The following is a 17,560-nucleotide window of genomic DNA, read 5'->3' as shown; positions in this document are numbered from 1 at the left end:
AAAATTATCTAATTTTTATGATGTTTTAATCTCACTTTAAAATATCTATTCTAAGTCGTACTAATTTTTCCTCACCCGAGGGGGAAATGGTTGCGACACAACCCTTTTCCAGTCTTCTTCCTCGTGCCATTTTTCACCTCTGAACTGAAAGGACAGCTGATTGAATTAGCGAAATATTGCATATGTTTCTTTTGTACAGGCCAAGACTGGGGTAAACGAATCGGCCTTAACTTCGAAAGAGTGAAATAAGATTCAACTTTCACTCTATTATCTACTTTTTGGTGATGAAACTTCTTCTTTGGAGATGTTACCTTTCTGCTCTAATTGTGAATTGGTAAATTAGTGAGGTATTGTGGACTGCAAACACCATGGATTTTCAATATCAATAAGCTTTAGCGGATGAATGGACCGATCCTTGAATATGTCTGGTTTATGCATGGTATAAAAAAATAGGATGAAATTAAATTTTAAAGATTCAAATGGACTAAAATAATTGCAGGCTTTAAGTAATTAGGATTGATTAAGTTGGACCTAAAATTGTTGTAGGTTTGTATGATTTGGGGCTTTTGTTTTGATGGACTCCGAAAATTCAGTCCATGTTTTCGTTTTCCTCAACACATCGACTCAAAATCGTTTTCTCAGTTCAAATCTGCTGTGTTTCTCCATTGATCCTTGAACTCAAAGCCATCATGAGCAAAAGAGATTTATCTATTCTTATGCTCTCCTCTTTCGCCATCTTCTTCTCTCTCCAGGTTCTTTTATTACTCATCATTTAATTCAGCTCTCGAATTATATGATCCATAGAAATTCCTTGGTTCTTCAATTCCATGCTAATTTTATTCCGTCTTGTCTCTCTTTTTTTGTAAAGCACGAGGGAGATTTCTCGTTTAGAGAAGCGTGGTTGCATTTATCCGATCAAATGCGAAGCTGAGCGTCTCCCTCCACCTCTCGTTGCCGATCTAAACGGAGACGGAAAGAAAGAAATCCTCGTCGCTAGTCACGATGCCAAAATTCAGGTTATTCATTTTTCTCTAAATAAGCTAAGGATAAATTACATATTCAGTCACCCCAACTATCAAGTTAGTTCTGTTTTGGTCTCTAAACTATTATTTTTTTCAAATTAATATCTAATTTGTTTTGGTCATCGACAGTTAAAAATAAACAAAATTATTGTCGTGATAAGAAATTTTATCTTCTTTTTACTGATGACATCGGTATCACCGTTAATTTTATGAATCCAAAAACAAATTTAAGTACTCCTTCAATCCCATAATTTTATCTCTTATATTTGACGAAAGGGAAATAACAAAATTATCCTAAAAGGTGATTGATAGTTTTGACAGATTTGTTTTAATTTGTGTAAAAGAGTGAGACATATAAGATCAAAAAGAAATATAAGAGTTGTTTGTTGTTTTTTCTAATAGTATATTTTGAGTAAGACAATTTTAAAAAACAAAAGAGACACATTGAGTGAGATTAGAGTGTATGATATTTAAAAAAAATATTATAAACTACGAAAATAACCACTTGACTATAGGGTTTATGTCAATATAACCATCATACTTTCAATTTTGACAAAATGATCACATAATTATTTAAGTGGTTTCAATGTAGCCGTTTGACGTTACAAAACAAAAGGTGTAGCTAATGTGACTATTATTGACTTACACCATGTCAAAGGTCCAAAGTTGAATGTATGGAAGTCATATCCACATCAACCCAACAGTTAATGGTCATTTGAGTAGTTTATCCTTAAAAATAGTAGTTGATGACCAAAATAAAATCAAAGTGATAGTTAAGTGACTAAATATGTAATTTACTCATAAATGAATTTAAAAGAGGAAATACGGAAGTTCACTTGTAAGTTTAAATTTTATGTTTGAAACTTACAAGCTATTGGAGCCAGCACGACATGTCGATGAAGGATTCAGTGAAGCACGTTTGCTGGCAGAGGTGTCTCTATTACCTGATTAGGTCAGGGTTGCCTCTGGTAGACGTCCGGTGGCAATGGCCACCGGTGTTATAGAATGAACTCATAGAATTAAACCCCATAAGCGGGTTTTGGTTGTTGTTACTTCGGATTGGTCTGTCATGTGTTTCAACCATAATCTCAAAAAGCTATGGTAGAATAATTTGCGGGTCTGTAACACTATGATAGCATTGTGTTCAAATCGTGTTGTTTGTGATAGCATTGTGTTTTGGTGGTGTTGGACAGGACGATTTTCCGCATAATGCACACCATAGAGAAATAGCGATATCTGTAAGCAATTACACCTTGAGGCATGGTGATTCTGGTTTAGTCATCGTTGGTGGGAGGATGGAAATGCAGCCGCATGTATGTTTTCTAAGTTCCATTATTACCGTAGCTTTCATCCCTTCTTTACCTATCTGCTGTGAAATCTAGTTCTACTTGTTAGTGTTCCGGTGTTTCAAACTTGACATTTTCCGTTAAAAAATTAGCGGCGGTCTGAGTTGGACATTAACTTGTTATCATATCCTAGTCAGCATGTTAATGTCCAGCTCAGACGATCATCAATTTTTTAACGGAAAAAGACAAGTTTAGAATATATGCATAGTCGAGTGATTATTTTGTAACTTTCAATAGTCGGGGACTCAACAAAAAGCACCTTATGATCGAAAGACTATTTTGTAACTTTTAATAGTCGAAGGACTCAACAAAACAACAATCTATAGTCAAATGACCATTTGTATACTTTACCCTTAATTTTATCTAAACCTGCATATATATATGAGAGTAAAGACTATTTTTTTTCATTATTCTTCTTTGATTAATTAACGAGTATAACAAGCATTTTTAGATGTACATAGATCCTTTTGAGCAAATCAGGATGGCTGAACGAAATGCTGAACATCATAGAAGAAGTGCAAATGAAAAGGAGGTGGGAATCATTTTCCTTGATGTTACACTATTGATGTATTAATTTCCACGCTGGTCCTAAACCGTCACCGCATATGTAGTTAGTTAAGGACCTGAAAGCTGCTATTTTGACATAAATCATCCGATCTGTCAAAGATCAAAATAGTTATATTTCAATATCTCCATGTGAGCTACATGATTTCTGCGCTCCTCTATGCACCAAATCAGCTGCATTAAGAATGAGTTGATGTCACTTCTTCTGGTTTCAGATTCCAATAATGAAGCCTTGTATCCTTTATACAGGGTTCTGAAAACTTGGGAACTGTGAATTTACGCCAGTTTGCTGTTTATGCATTCGATGGACGAAAAGGTTTACTTAGATGGTCTAGAAAGAATGAGGTACTTTCTTTTCTTGGAAAACTTGCTTTTAGGTTCCATCATTATTGTTCTTATCCTTTACAATTTGGCAATATGCTTCACTATACGTACCTATGCATTTTTAATTGTTGTCACCTGGTTTAGAAGTGTTTTGCTTTTATCAACTATCATCTCCTTCACTAAATGCTAATATGATCTTCTTTTCTTTTAGAAATTGAAGTTAACCTGATCATTTTGTTTGTTCAGAATTTAGAAGAAAATTCTTCAGATCTATCACAGCTAGTTCCGCAACATAACTACAAGCTTGATGTTCAAGCACTCAACAGTCGTCAACCTGGTGAGGTATGCGCTAAAGCCATTTGGATAATCATGTTTCTATGAAAGTGGTTATGTAGGAATTATAGAAATGAGCTGTCAAGAGATTCTGTAATTATTTTCTGTTTTTCAAATCCCTTATTTCAAGGGATTACATCTCCTAGGATTAGTATCTTTCCTAACTTAGAGTTTCCTAGTTTAGAGGCATAATTTGTATATAAATATGTAATATGTTTATATTGAAAGTATGCAAGAATAAAATAACAGACTTGACTGTTTCCTACAGTCTGTTTTTTACTATTCAGTATGTTTTCTTTCTATAGTCTGATTTCTACATGGTATCAGGTTAGAGCGATCAATCCGATTTCCGCTTCTCTTTAAATCAATTCCTGTTCAACTCTATTTTTTTTCATGGCTAATCGGGATCCCTCAGCATCCGAAATCACTTCCCAAACCAGCCCATCTCAATCTGTTTTTTCAGATTTTCAGTGCAGCAGAGGCAAAATCGCCTCTGGTGTGAACATTGTAAGAAACCAGGCCATATGATAGACCAATGTTGGAAGCTGCACGGAAAACCAGCCGACTGGCAGCTCACATGGTCCAGGTTCAAAAGGAGGCCAATATTTCCTCTCAAGATGATTCCTCAAGCAGTTTTAGCTAGAAACAAATAGAGGAGCAGCAACAGATTTTGAGCAGTATGATAGCCAAGCCTACCAATGTGACTTATACTGCTATTGATGGAAATAATCCATATGCTTTCTCGGTACAATAGATAATAGACTCGGGTGCATCAGATCATATGACAGAAAATACTGATCTCTTGGAGGAATATAATGAAAACAGCTTACCAGCTTCTATCAAAATAGAATATGGCTCTCTCACTACAGTCAAAGGGAGTGGTTTTGTTACATTAAACAAAAATCTAATACTTCATAATGTCCTCTATGTTCCTAGACTTGCATGCAATCTGCTGTCAGTCAGCAAATTAATTAAAGATTCTGGTTGTAATGTTGTGTTTGGTACTGGTGGTTGCATTTTTCAGGCACAAGACTCGAAGAGGGTGATTGGCAGTGCTAGGCTGGGCAAAGGATTGTACACCCTTGGAGGTAAAACATCTCATAATCATGCCTTATCCAGTGCTCTTAAGAAACCAATTTTATCTTCTGATCTCAATCAATACCGATAAAATTATGTTATGGCACTCTAGATTAGGTCATCCTAATTTTTACTCTCTTTCCAAAATGTTACCGAACTTATTTATAAATAAAGATCCATCATTGTTTTCCTGTGAAATTTGTCAAATAATCAAACACACCAGAAAACCATATATTGCAGCCAAATGCGAACCAACAACACCTTTTTCCATCATCTATAGTGACATTTGGGGCCCTTCTCCTGTCAAAAGTATTTCTGGGTATAAGTGGTTTGTGTCTTTTATAGATGATTACTCTAGGATAACATGTGTATTCTTAATGAGAGAAAAGTATGAGGTTGAGTCTCTTTTTAAAAGTTTTTATCAAAAAGTTGAAACTCAATTTGACACAAAAATAAAAATTCTGAGGAGTGACAATGGGAGTGAGTATTTGAATAAAACTCTTGGGTATTTCTTTAAGGAAAAAGGCATTGTTCACCTTACGTCTTGTGTCAACACACCTCAATAAAACGGGGTAGCAGAAAGGAAAAATAGACATCTTCTAGAGATTACTAGGTCTCTTCTGTTTGCTGCTAATGCTCCTAAGTATCTTTGGGGGGAAGCTCTTCTTACAGCCACATACCTCATCAATAGAATGCCAAGTAAGACTTTAGATTTCAAAATTCCTACTAAGGTTCTGTTTCAACTTTTTCCCCATTTTAAACATTTAAACTCAAGTCTTTCTCCTCGGGTGTTTGGGTGTACAACCTTTGTTAATATCCACAACAGAGGGAAATTAGATCCTAGGTCCATAAAGTGTGTGTTCTTGGGCTATTCTTCGAGTCAGAAGGGTTACAAGTGTTACTCACCTTCCACAAAAAAAACATATGTCTCATTTGATGTTACATTTTTTGAAAACCAACCTTATTTTTCGGGAATAGAAATTCAGGGGGAGAGTTACAAGGAATTTCAGTATGTTCAAACCAATATTTCTTTACAACCTATCCTTTCTTTACCTATTACTGTCTCTTCAAAGCCGGCTAGCACAGTTCCAGTTCCTAGTGAGGGTGATGGGAATAACCTAAATAACTCTGATGAATAACCTTTCTTCTTACCTCAGAACTCTAGTCCGTGCAAAACCCCTTCCACCACTATAAAAAATGCACCTAACAATGACCCTGAAACCATAACTCCCCATCCGAAACAACTCAGTGTTTACTCAAGAAGAAGGAAAAGATGTTGCTGAAGAAATTAGTTAGCCTAGCATTAGCCAAGAACCAGATTCGAGTCCTGTTGCCTCTGAAAGCCAAGAACCAGATTCGGATCCTGTTGCATCTGAAATAGAAGGTAATGATGGTTACCAAGAGGCTACTACTGTTGATCTGGATGACTTTCCTATTGCTATTAGGAAGAGGGTAAGAAAATGCACTGCTCATCCTATAAATAAGTATGTTGCATATGAGAAATTACAGTCTAATTTCATGGCCTTCACTATCAACATTAACAGTGTGAAAATCCCAAGAAATATGACAGAAGCATTTCAATCTCCTGAGTGGAAAAAGGCTGTGGAAGAGGAGATAAAAGCGTTGCAAAAGAATAAGACATGGAGTTTGACATATTTGCCAGAAGGGAAGGGAGCTGTTGAATGTAGGTGGATATTCATAGTCAAATATCATTCGCATGAGAGTGTGGAAAGATACAAGGCAAGGCTGGTTGCTAAAGGTTTTTCTCAGTCCTATGGCATCGACTACCAGGAGACTTTTGCACCGGTTGCAAAATTGAATATCATCAGAATATTGTTATCAGTAGCTGTTAACATGGGCTGGAAATTGCATCAGCTGGACATAAAGAATGCTTTTCTGAATGGGAACCTTGAAGAAGAAGTATACATGGAGGTCCCCCCCGGATTAGAAGGAAAAGTCACTAAGAAAAATGTGTGCAAGCTCAATAAATTCTTATATGGCTTAAAACAGTCTCCCAGGGCTTGGTTTGATCGATTTGCTAAGACTATGGCACAGAATGGTTTCAAACAAAGCCAAGCGGATCACACATTATTCAGAAAAATTACACCGAGTGGTAAGATAACCCTCCTAATTGTCTATATAGATGATATGATTATAACTGGCAGTGATATAGAAGAAATATAAAAGCTAAAGATGAATCTTGCAAAGGAGTTTGAAACCAAGGATTTAGGGAGTATGAGGTATTTCCTGGGTATGGAAGTTGCAAGGTCCGAAGAAGGGCTGGTCATAAACCAGCGTAAGTATGTTTTGGATCTTCTTGCAGAAACAGGGATGCTCGACTGCAAACCAGTTGAAACTCCAATAGAGCCAGGCTTGAAATTTTGCAAGGACCAGACTGGAAATCCAGTAAACAATGAAACCTACCAAAGGTTAGTTGGGAAGTTGATTTACCTTTCATTGACCAGGCCTGATATTGCAAGACAGAACAATGAAGGTTTATACGGATGCAAGCTGAGGAGGTGAATTAACTTATAGAAGGTCAGTTAGTGGCTATTGTGCCTACGTTTGGGGTAATTTGGTGACTTGGAGAAGTAAGAAATAAGTTGTTGTCTCTCGAAGTAGTGCTGAGTCAGAGTTTAGAGCAATAGCTCTCAGAATATGTGAAGGAATGTGGATTAAAAGACTGCTCACAGAACTGGACTTAGATGACAATAAGAATTTTGAGATTTTTAGTGACAGTCAATCATCTATGAGTATAGCAAAAAACCCAGTGCAGCATGATAGAACGAAACACATTGAGATAGACATACATTTTATTTACGAGAAGGTCAACAATGGAGTTGCACAACTGCAGTACATTCCGACGAAGAAACAACTTGCAGATATCTTCACCAAAGCCCTTCCACGAGTAACTTTTGATAAGATGTCATTCAAACTGGGTATATACAACATATATACACCAGTTTGAGGGGGAGTGTAGGAATTATAGAAATGAGCTGTCAAGAGATTCTTTAATTATTTTCTGTTTTTCAAATCCCTTGTTTCAAGGGATTACATCTCCTAGGATTTGTATATTTCCTAACTTAGAGTTTCCTAGTTTAGAGGCATAATTTGTATATAAATATGTAATATGTTTCTATTGAAAGTATGCAAGAATAAAATAACAGACTTGACTGTTTCCTACAGTCTGTTTTCTACTATTCAGTCTGCTTTCTTTCTATAGTCTGATTTCTACAGGTTATAATCTTTTAACGCATTGGAAGAAAAATGTTCTGGGAGCTGAAATCTTATTTAATAATGTCTAATCATGGTCCAACCAAAAGTCTTAGGCAGCTGAATTTCACCAACTTGGTGTCTGGTTTCCTTCATCCATTATTCCATGATCCAAATGTAAATCTCGCTTCACCTTTCGTAATTGCTCACAGATTTCAACATTTTGCTTATTGCTTACTGATCTAACTTACAGCTATTTGTATAATCGTGTTGGTACATTTGTTTCCTTTTAAATTCTTCTACTTCTCTATATTGTTCATGACATCCTTTTCCTTTGAATAAAAAAAATGTTTTTTTCCCAATCTAGTTGAATCTTTCCCACATATAAAATTTCTTAGACATGTTTTGAACTTTAGTTTTAGTGCAGGCAATTCAGAGAATCAATCCTTGGAGTTTCTCCGCATCATTGGGTAAGAACATAGTAATATATACTAATTATGACTCTTTGCTCTCTTCTTTGTACTCTCAAGAATGTTGGGGATTCATGTTAAGTCTATCTTTTGAACTAGGATAGGAGAGAAGATACATTCTTAATGTTGTCACATTTCAAGCGGCATAAAAGGAAATCACTGAAAAAAGTACCCGGAAAGGCAACAATTTATCCTTTTCACAAGCCTGAGGAACACCATCCTCCAGGGAAGGATGACACCAAAAAAATTTCAAATTTGATTGGAAAAGCTGTAAGGTATGCTGGTTCAGCAAAATCAAAGAAGGTATGTTTGCCAATGGATTATGCATGCTTCTGTAGAATCCTTCCTCTTGAAGTTTAGAAAAGACTGTAGCCAAAGATTTTTTGGGTATTTGATAGGTTTCTTCTTAGCTATTATGCTGTGCAACAAGTTCAATGGGGATGGCACCTCATTTTTCTAATCTCTGTTTTCTTGTGTTGCTTTGACCCCTTTTTGATGGCTGTAATGCATCAAAACGTTATCTTTTGTTGCTGTACTTGGATATTCTTGTGCACTAGTACACCCAACTAATGACAAAATTTACTGAAAGATTTTGTTTACATTGTACTGAAAACGTTTTTACGTAAGATTTGTGTTTCAAGTACATTTTTATATAATTAGTAAGAAAGATCGAGTCCACAAATGGAATCTTTTCCTTTTATGATTTTTATGCAGCAATTGACTTTCATCCCGACCATAACAAATAATACTCGGCTCTGGTGGGTTCCTAATGTTGTTGTAGCCCATCAAAAGGAAGGGATAGAAGCTGTTCATTTGGCATCTGGTCGAACTATATGCAAGGTGAGCCTAAACCCCAATCTGTGCTTTTAGACTATGTTGCACGGGGACGGCAGAGGAAGGACGTTTCAAGTACCCGAAACGTCCTTGGCACGGAGACGGTACGGGGACGTGCCACGGTGGTAGGGTACGGCCGAACGATACGGAGAACGTTTTGGTGCTCGCTGGGGACGTTTCGGGGACGGCATGTGACTAGCACATGCGTCCCCTGGATGCCATTTTGCCGTCGTTGACCTGTGTTGTTTCTGCGGAGAATCTTACCCTTGGTTCTCTGAGAAGCGTCCGATGACGTCTTAATCTGGGTATTTTACCTCCTCCTTCACTTGATGATTTTCGCAGGGAAACGTCCGAGGAGCTACTAGAGGAGGAGTTGGTAAAAGAGAGAAGTTTGATGGTGGAAGATGATCTCCTCTGTCTACCCATCCTTTTCTTCCTGTTAACACCAAAGCTTGGAATAGAAGCGACAAGGTCACGGGTCAACCCGATGGTCGATGGGTGTTGTTCCTTTCCCAAATGACAAAGGCCTCGTTTTTCTCATGAACAGTAGGAGTCGTAGCTGCTGCCATCATTAGCTCAATTGGCTGAAAAACCAAAAATAAAGCCTTTAGATTTGTGCGCGTGCGCGCGTGAGAGAGAGAGAGAGAGAGAGAGAGAGAGAGAGAGAGAGAGAGAGAGAGAGAGAGAGAGAGAGAGAGAGAGAGAGAGAGAGAGAGAGAGAGAGAGAGAAGCGCGTGCGTGTGTGAGAGAGAGAGAGAGAGAGAGAGAGAAACATTCCGAAACCACATATGGGGTAAACTTTGATGATGGGTTAAATCTGGGTCTCAGACTTTGAGTTTGATATCAATCCCTCTAACTAAAAAATAAAGTTTTGTTTAGGGTTCTGAGGACAAATGTGCAATGTGGATTCCTGGTTGGTGTAAAATCTCTGATACAAAAGAAAAACACCCCAAAGTTATTTTATATGTCGTACCCTTGTCGCCCCCGTACCCTGTAATTTTAGAAATTACCGTTTTATGTCCCCGTTCCCGTATCCGTATCAGTGCAACATAACTTTTAGATATAAGAAACCTCGGAATATGCTAAAGTTGATGAACTTATATACCATTTGTTTAACTAAATATATTTCACTAGCTGTTCACATGAATGCTAATTCTCAACCAGGAAAAAAGTACGCCTTCTCTTGATCTTACCTTCAACTTTTGTTTCATTTTTTCCCTTCCCATATGACCTATGCATAGTAATTGAATACAAGGGCTCCATATTTCTTAACGAATTTGATGTGTAATGTATATTGATTTCATCAGCTTCATCTTCAAGAAGGTGGACTTCTTGCTGATATTAATGGAGATGGAGTCCTGGATCACGTACAGGTCTGGACTTGAACCAAATTGTTTTCTTCCATGCGTAAATGCATATGTAAGAATATAAACTGTTTCTTCTCAGGCTGTTGGAGCCAAGAATGGTGAGCGAACTGTTATTAGTAGATCAATGGAAGTGCTGCGACCATGTTGGGCTGTAGCGACCTCCGGCGTACCTGTTAGAGAACAACTGTTTAATGCTTCAATATGTCATCATTCCCCTTTCAATTTATTCCAACATGGAGAGTTCTATAGAAGTATCGGTCAAAGTGCAAATGCTTCGTCGTTTGAAGTGGTGACACCGATCTTCATACCCAGGAGTGATGGACATAAGCATCGGCATCGGAAGGGGAGTCATGGCGATGTTATTTTCTGAACAAGTCGAGGTGAGGTATGCTTAGAATGTGTACAATGATCACTTTGCACCATGTGGATTTGTTTGGTCATGCATGTGATGTTTCTACTCCTACTTTTCAGTTAGCCGCATACTCTCCCGGGTTGCAAGGGCATGGTGCCGTTTGAGAATGGCAACTTTTGACGGATGCGGCATGGTCGAACCTTCCTTCGCCTTCAGGCATGATGGAAGGCAGTACGGGCGTTCCATCGCTGAATGCATGACAATCAGCAAATGATCCTTGCAGCAGGAGAACATTCAGCCGTATTCATTTCTCCTGCAGGAAGTGTATTAGCATCAGTAGATCTTCCTGCTACACCTACACATGCTCTGATGTAGACGATTTTTCGAACGAAGGGCTAAGCGACCTCATCGTTGTGACGTCTAACGGAGTATATGGCTTCGTGCAGAGGAGACAACCAGGTGCCCTGTTCTTCAGCACACTGGTTGGTTGCCTTTTACTTGTGATGGGAGTAATCTTCGTCACTCAGTACTTGAATTCAATCAAAGGTAAACCTCGTAGTTCCCCTTAAGCTCCTTGGTGAAGAAATGCAAAATAAAACCACTTTTATGTTGGAAAATCACTTCATTTTTTAAAGTGTAAATATTTTAACAAAAATGTTGCAATCTTTCAATTTAAAGGCTCGCCTAATTAATAAATTGTATTAAACTTTCATTTCAATACATTAATAAAAAGAAAATATCAAAATATATATATATTTAAGTAATCGAATTTGGATTTTATTAGTGTAAGAAGTCTCTATGTTGAGGTCGATCAGCCTTTGTCTTTGATGGCCATTGCCAACTTATTTATGAATACAGTAAAATCTCGATAATATTTTTTATTTCGATTTGGGCTAGGAGGATAAAATCATAACCTCACTACATTTTTTTTGAATAATTTTTTTTTGATTTGTGAGTAATTCCATCACATATTCATTTTTACGTGAATAATTTAAAATCTCCTCACCATTTTTATAATACGTTAAAATTTTCATTTAAGGGTCATATTTTCCTTGAATCAAATTTTACAAAATCGGCATGAGTATTTCAAACAACAATGGTAAAAATATAATATATTTTAAATACTTAATTTAACAAAAGAAATTATATTTGAATGACAAGTCCAAACAATTGGTTAAATCGAGAAGGGAAAGAAAACCTAATGGATATGGTGATACGTGGGGAAGAAATGACCCTCAGATGGGAAAGAGAATGGCAGAATCCCTTACGCCTTGGCCAACGAAGTTGTTAGTGAAATGAAATAGAAAAGAAGGAAAGTGGAACTATACAGTTAGTTTTCAGTTCTCTGTTTGTTCATTAAGAAAAATTAAAGATGGTGAAAGGGCAGGCTAATAAGCTCAAGAAAGAGCATAAAAGAAGCTGGCAAGAGATCAGAGAAAGAGCAGAAAAAGAGAGAGAAAAAGGCATGGCGGCGTTGGCAGAAAAAAGAGCTGTAAATTCTTTGTATTATGTCTTAAATGCCTTGCCGACACCAAGAAATACATATCGAGTCAAAAGCAAAACGAAATTCTTAACAAAGTTGACGACTTTAATTTGGTGTTTGGTTAGATGAAATCTTTTAAAATTGAGGGTAATTGAAATTTAATTATTATTTTTTTTATGTTTGATTCAAGTTTTTTTTAAGATAATTGGAATATCTCATTGCTTTAATTTTTCATCAAACGAGGGAAAGTGAATTCCATCCAAGAATGGATAGAATTCAATTTTCTTATTGGAGAGAATTGAAATTTGATCATACTACTCTCATTAATCTTTTGGTAATTTATTTATATATTGAATAAAATTATTTTTTTATTATTTCAGGTCGGATCGGATTTCTAATTCATATATTTGGGCCGGGTCGGATAGGGTGAAACTTTATTTTGGTCGGGTCGGGTCGATTTTTTTAAGTGTGATATTCGGGTCGAGTTCGAATTTAGGGTGAAAAATACTCGACCCGGAAATATATATAATTTTACTTTATATATTTAGAAATAATTACAATAATACATCTCTCTATATATATTTTTTAATTAAGTCACTATTTTTATTGAATAAAAATAATTTTTTATTATTTCGGGTCAGGTCGGATCGGATTTCTAATTCATATATTCGGGTCGGGTCGGGTCGGGTTTTTTAAGTGTGCTATTCGGGTCGAGTCGGGTCGGATTTTTTTAAGTGTGATATTCAGGTCAGATTGGGTTCGGATTTAGGGTAAAAAACGGATCGACCCAAAAAAGTATATAATTTTACATTATATATTTAAAAATAATTACAATAATACCCCTCTATATATTATTTTTTTCAATTAAGTCAATATTTTTATTGAATAAAAATAATTTTTTTATTATTTTGAGTTGGGTCGGATTTTTAATTCATATATTGAATAAAAATAATTTTTGGTATATTTTTTAGTAACTAATTAGCATACTCCGATTGTAATGTATCGAAATATTGTTTTATCTTTTGATAATTTATTAAATTATTTTAATTGCGATGATTTTAACTTATGATGTTTATTAGCATGATTTTTATAATTTATTAAAATAAATAATCAATCAATAAAAAAAATTTAATATTTTTTAATTTTTTATAATATATTACTATATATAAATTATAAAACAAATAAAAAATAATAATTCCTTATTTTAATTATTTAAAAAATATTTTACCGAAACAAACGTCACCAAAGTGTAAAAATCAGCTTTTTCTTGCCATAACCATTAGGTGGCGCACCGACACTAGCAAAAGACAACAACCACCAAACTCAGCTTCAGTACTGTTTTTTTTTTTGCTTTTGTTTTTCCGAGAGGGTTAAGATTAAGTTATTAGATGGCATCGTATGCATAAAACACATGCAAAAGGAGAAAGAAACTGACAAGAAGAACCGAAACGTGTACCCATTTTGGAAAAAAATAAATAAATTGGGTACGTTTCTGATATGTATTTTATGTTGCAATTCAGGTTTGAAAGAGGTTTAGAGAAGGAACAATGGCTGGGGATTTCTCACTAGAAGGAAAAGGAATCAACAGCAGCCAAGAACATCAACAGAACCGACCACCAACAGAAATCCAACCGGAGAGCTGGTTTTGGTACAAAAACGAGGATGTTTCCTACAAGGGTTTTGAATTATGGCAACACCAAACGCTTCTACAACGCCACCAAGGCATCAACAACAACGAACCCCAAAGCCAAAGACTGCAAGATCTATATGTTTCGGCAGCTGGGTTAGGTGTTGGAGGCAGCAACATTAGTTGCCAAGATTGTGGTAATCAAGCTAAAAAGGATTGCCTTCACATGAGGTGTAGAACTTGTTGTAGAAGTCGAGGATTTGATTGCCAAACCCATGTTAAAAGCACTTGGGTTCCTGCTTCCAAGCGCCGTGAAAAACAAAATTTTCAGCAACAACTTCAGCTTCCTCGAGAGAATCCCAAAAGATTCGGAAAAAAGACCGAGGAAGGTTAAAAAAATTTGCATGCAATGAAATCTACCTCCTTATTTAGCCCCTTCATAACCTTTCTTTTCATCAATTCCTTTTATACATACTGTTTTTCAGTAACTGTGACGAATGTTTTGACAGGGAAGAAACCTTTTCTTCTTCTCTGTGTTTATATTTCTTTTCATGGAAATGAACGAAATGAATAAAACCCATTTTGTTTTGTTTTCTTTTAGGGTTTGAAGTGGGGAATTTTCCGGCAGAAGTGAACTCTGAAGCGGTTTTCCGGTGCGTGAGAGTGAGTAGCATTGAAGATGGTGACGATCAGTATGCTTATAGGGCAGCAGTGAACATCGCAGGGCATGTTTTCAAGGGAATTCTTTACGATCAAGGCCCCGAAAGCGGCTACGACTTGGAGGCGGCAGTTGGTGCGAGTTATTCCGGTGATGGAGTTCAACTTCTACCGCTTGATCTTATTACCGCTGGTCCCACCGCCGTGGCTACCGTTGCATCCGTCGGGTGTAGCCTAACAGCTGCTGCTGCTTCATCAAGTGCTACATATTTAGACCCTTCCTCTCTATATTTAACTCCGCTCAACACTTCGATGGCTGGTACGCAGTTTTTCCCAAACCCAAGATCTTAAAAACCACACCCAAAGTCATTTTCTTTCTTCTACGTCTCTTCTTCATTGTCTACTTTCTTGATACTTGATAGTAACAGCACTACAGCATTTGACACCCACCATTGATAAAGTAGGTAGTTCTTAAAAAGTTTTAAGAAAAAAGATAAAAGGGGGAGATGTTCATCAAATATAAATTCTTCTACTACTGCAACTGTCGATACTTGCTGGTATAAAGCTTCCTTCTTGAATGAAATCTAAAGCTGTTTTTGTATAGCATGTGGCGTGTCAAGTGAGTGTTTGTTAGTTGAAGAAATATTTAATATTTTAGTGAGATTATGGGATTTTGTTTTTAAATTTTGGTTGAATAACTTGGAGACAAAAATCGATTCCTAGCTGGATTTTTCAACTTGGGGAAGCTGCTTTTCCCTGTAGCTGTTTGCCAGCTTATATGTGGGACGAATCTTGGTTCCTTCTTTGGTTGGACAACCTACAAAGGCCACATCATTTTTACTAATCACGGCATGCATGAATGAGAGAAAGCTTAGCTCTTCCGTTCAACTACAAAAGGTGAAACATAAAATTCCACCCAGACCCTTCTCTCTCTCTCTCTCTCTCTCTCTCTCTCTATATATATATATATATATGTTCATTACAATCATCATTATTAGAATGGACTATCTATGCATTTTATCATCTGCCCCATCTTTTAAATGCCTCCTGTAATTTTGTTGGTAAAGAACAAAAGATCATACAATATGGTTGAATACAATAAAGTTTTTATTCATTTGTGTCATTACTATGAAGAAGTTTGATTGCTTCTGTTAATGGAGCAAAGATGGTGGCAATTTTTCTCAAAAATCATCTTTTCGTTATATATTTACCTGTCAGATATATTTTTAGATCTATTTTTTGATCTAACATTCTTTGTAGAAAGATGCGACTCATATATCGCGTCTTACGTTGATGTGGTATCATGTCGGGTAAAGTGCGGCCATGCACCGTTTAATATGTAATTAATTTTTGTTAAGTTGATTTTTATGTAAAAACGTCAAGTTTATTTTTTTATGAGTGCAAAAAGATTTTTGTATTAAAATTTTTTAAATATTATTTTTAAATTATTTTATATCTTGATAAATTTTGATTTTTTATATGAAAAATTTATTAAATTTTAAAATTAATTGTTTAAAAATAAAAAAAATATTAAAATTTTTTTTAATTATAAATGAAGGATCAAATGAATTATTAGTAATTTATTATTATTTTTTAATAAAATTTAATAATGTTTATTCATTTTTAATAAAATTAGAATTTAATATTTATTTAATATTATTAAAATTAATATTAGAAAGAATATTTTAAATATATATGTGATATTTTTTAGTTTTATCTTTTTTTTTATTGAATTTTATTCATTTTTAATTATTATTATTGTATTTTTATTGATTTTTAAATATATGAGTTATAATTTAAATTAATCATTATGCTGTTATTATTTAAATTAATTAAAAAAATTATGGTAAAATATTTTTAAAAGAAAAATATAAATACATACATAAAAATATAAAGATTTTCATTATTTTACTTTTTGTGTTACTCTTCAATAAAAAAAATTGTAAAATAATTTTTCATGTATGTATTTATATTTTTTTAGTAATATTTTACTATAATTTATCTTAATTAATTTGAATAATAGTAAAATAAATGATTAATTTAAATTATAACTCATATATTTAAAATATAATAAAAATGAATTAAAAGTAAATAAAAATTAATAAAACAAGGTAAAGTTAAAAATTATCATCTATATATTTAAAATATTATTTTTAATATTAATTTTGAAAAATATAAAATAAATATTAAATTTTAATTTAATTAAATAATAATAAATATTATTAGATGTTGTTAAAAATAATAATTAATGACTAATAATTTATTTGTTCTTTTAATTGTAATTAAAATTTTATTTTATTACTTTTTATATTTTTAAATAAATAATTTTAAAAGTCAATAAATTTTTCATGCAAAAATTAAAATTTATCAGATTATAAAATAATTTGTAAAATAATATTTAAAGATTTTAATGTAATTTTTTTTGTAATCACAAAAAATAAATAAAATACTTACGTTTTAACATAAAAATCATATTAACAGAAATTAATTATTTATTAGATATTATTTTAAAAATAATTACGAAACGAGCCACTATTCTTTAGGTGTGACGGAAGGCGCGAGTCACAGGTCACGTCAATGTAATTTAAATATATTTGAAAGTGTTTGATAAGTAAATATATAATTAAAATGTAATTTTTGAAAAAAATCGCCAAAAATGATTTTGTTGCCTCATATTATTTATTTATTTTTATTTGATGAAAAGTCGCAGTAAATGATCAGTCTCCATTTGATATGCTGTTAGTAATGGAGTTAAAGGGGTATGCCACTTAATTTTTCAAGTATCGAGATAGAAGATAATTTGTCCAAAAGATCATGAAGATCCCTTTTTGTCTGTTGTAAGATTTTTATATATTGATTCTTTATTTTTTTAGGGATATCAGATCTAAGAT

General features: G+C 34.4%; 2 pseudogenes; both read left to right on the top strand.

The window, feature by feature from the left end:
- The first annotated feature begins 1,912 nt into the window (after nucleotides 1-1,912).
- Nucleotides 1,913-11,493, top strand: LOC120166687 (annotated as a pseudogene).
- Nucleotides 11,494-13,922: 2,429 nt separating this feature from the next.
- On the top strand, nucleotides 13,923-15,168 carry LOC120166763 (annotated as a pseudogene).
- The last annotated feature ends 2,392 nt before the right edge of the window (nucleotides 15,169-17,560 follow it).

Source organism: Hibiscus syriacus, unplaced genomic scaffold, assembly GCF_006381635.1.
Source record: "Hibiscus syriacus cultivar Baekdansim isolate YM2019G1 unplaced genomic scaffold, ASM638163v2 tig00111644_pilon, whole genome shotgun sequence".
Taxonomy (NCBI): Eukaryota; Viridiplantae; Streptophyta; class Magnoliopsida; order Malvales; family Malvaceae; genus Hibiscus; species Hibiscus syriacus.
Note: the sequence above shows the minus strand (reverse complement) of the source record. Positions and strands in the feature narration are given on the sequence as shown.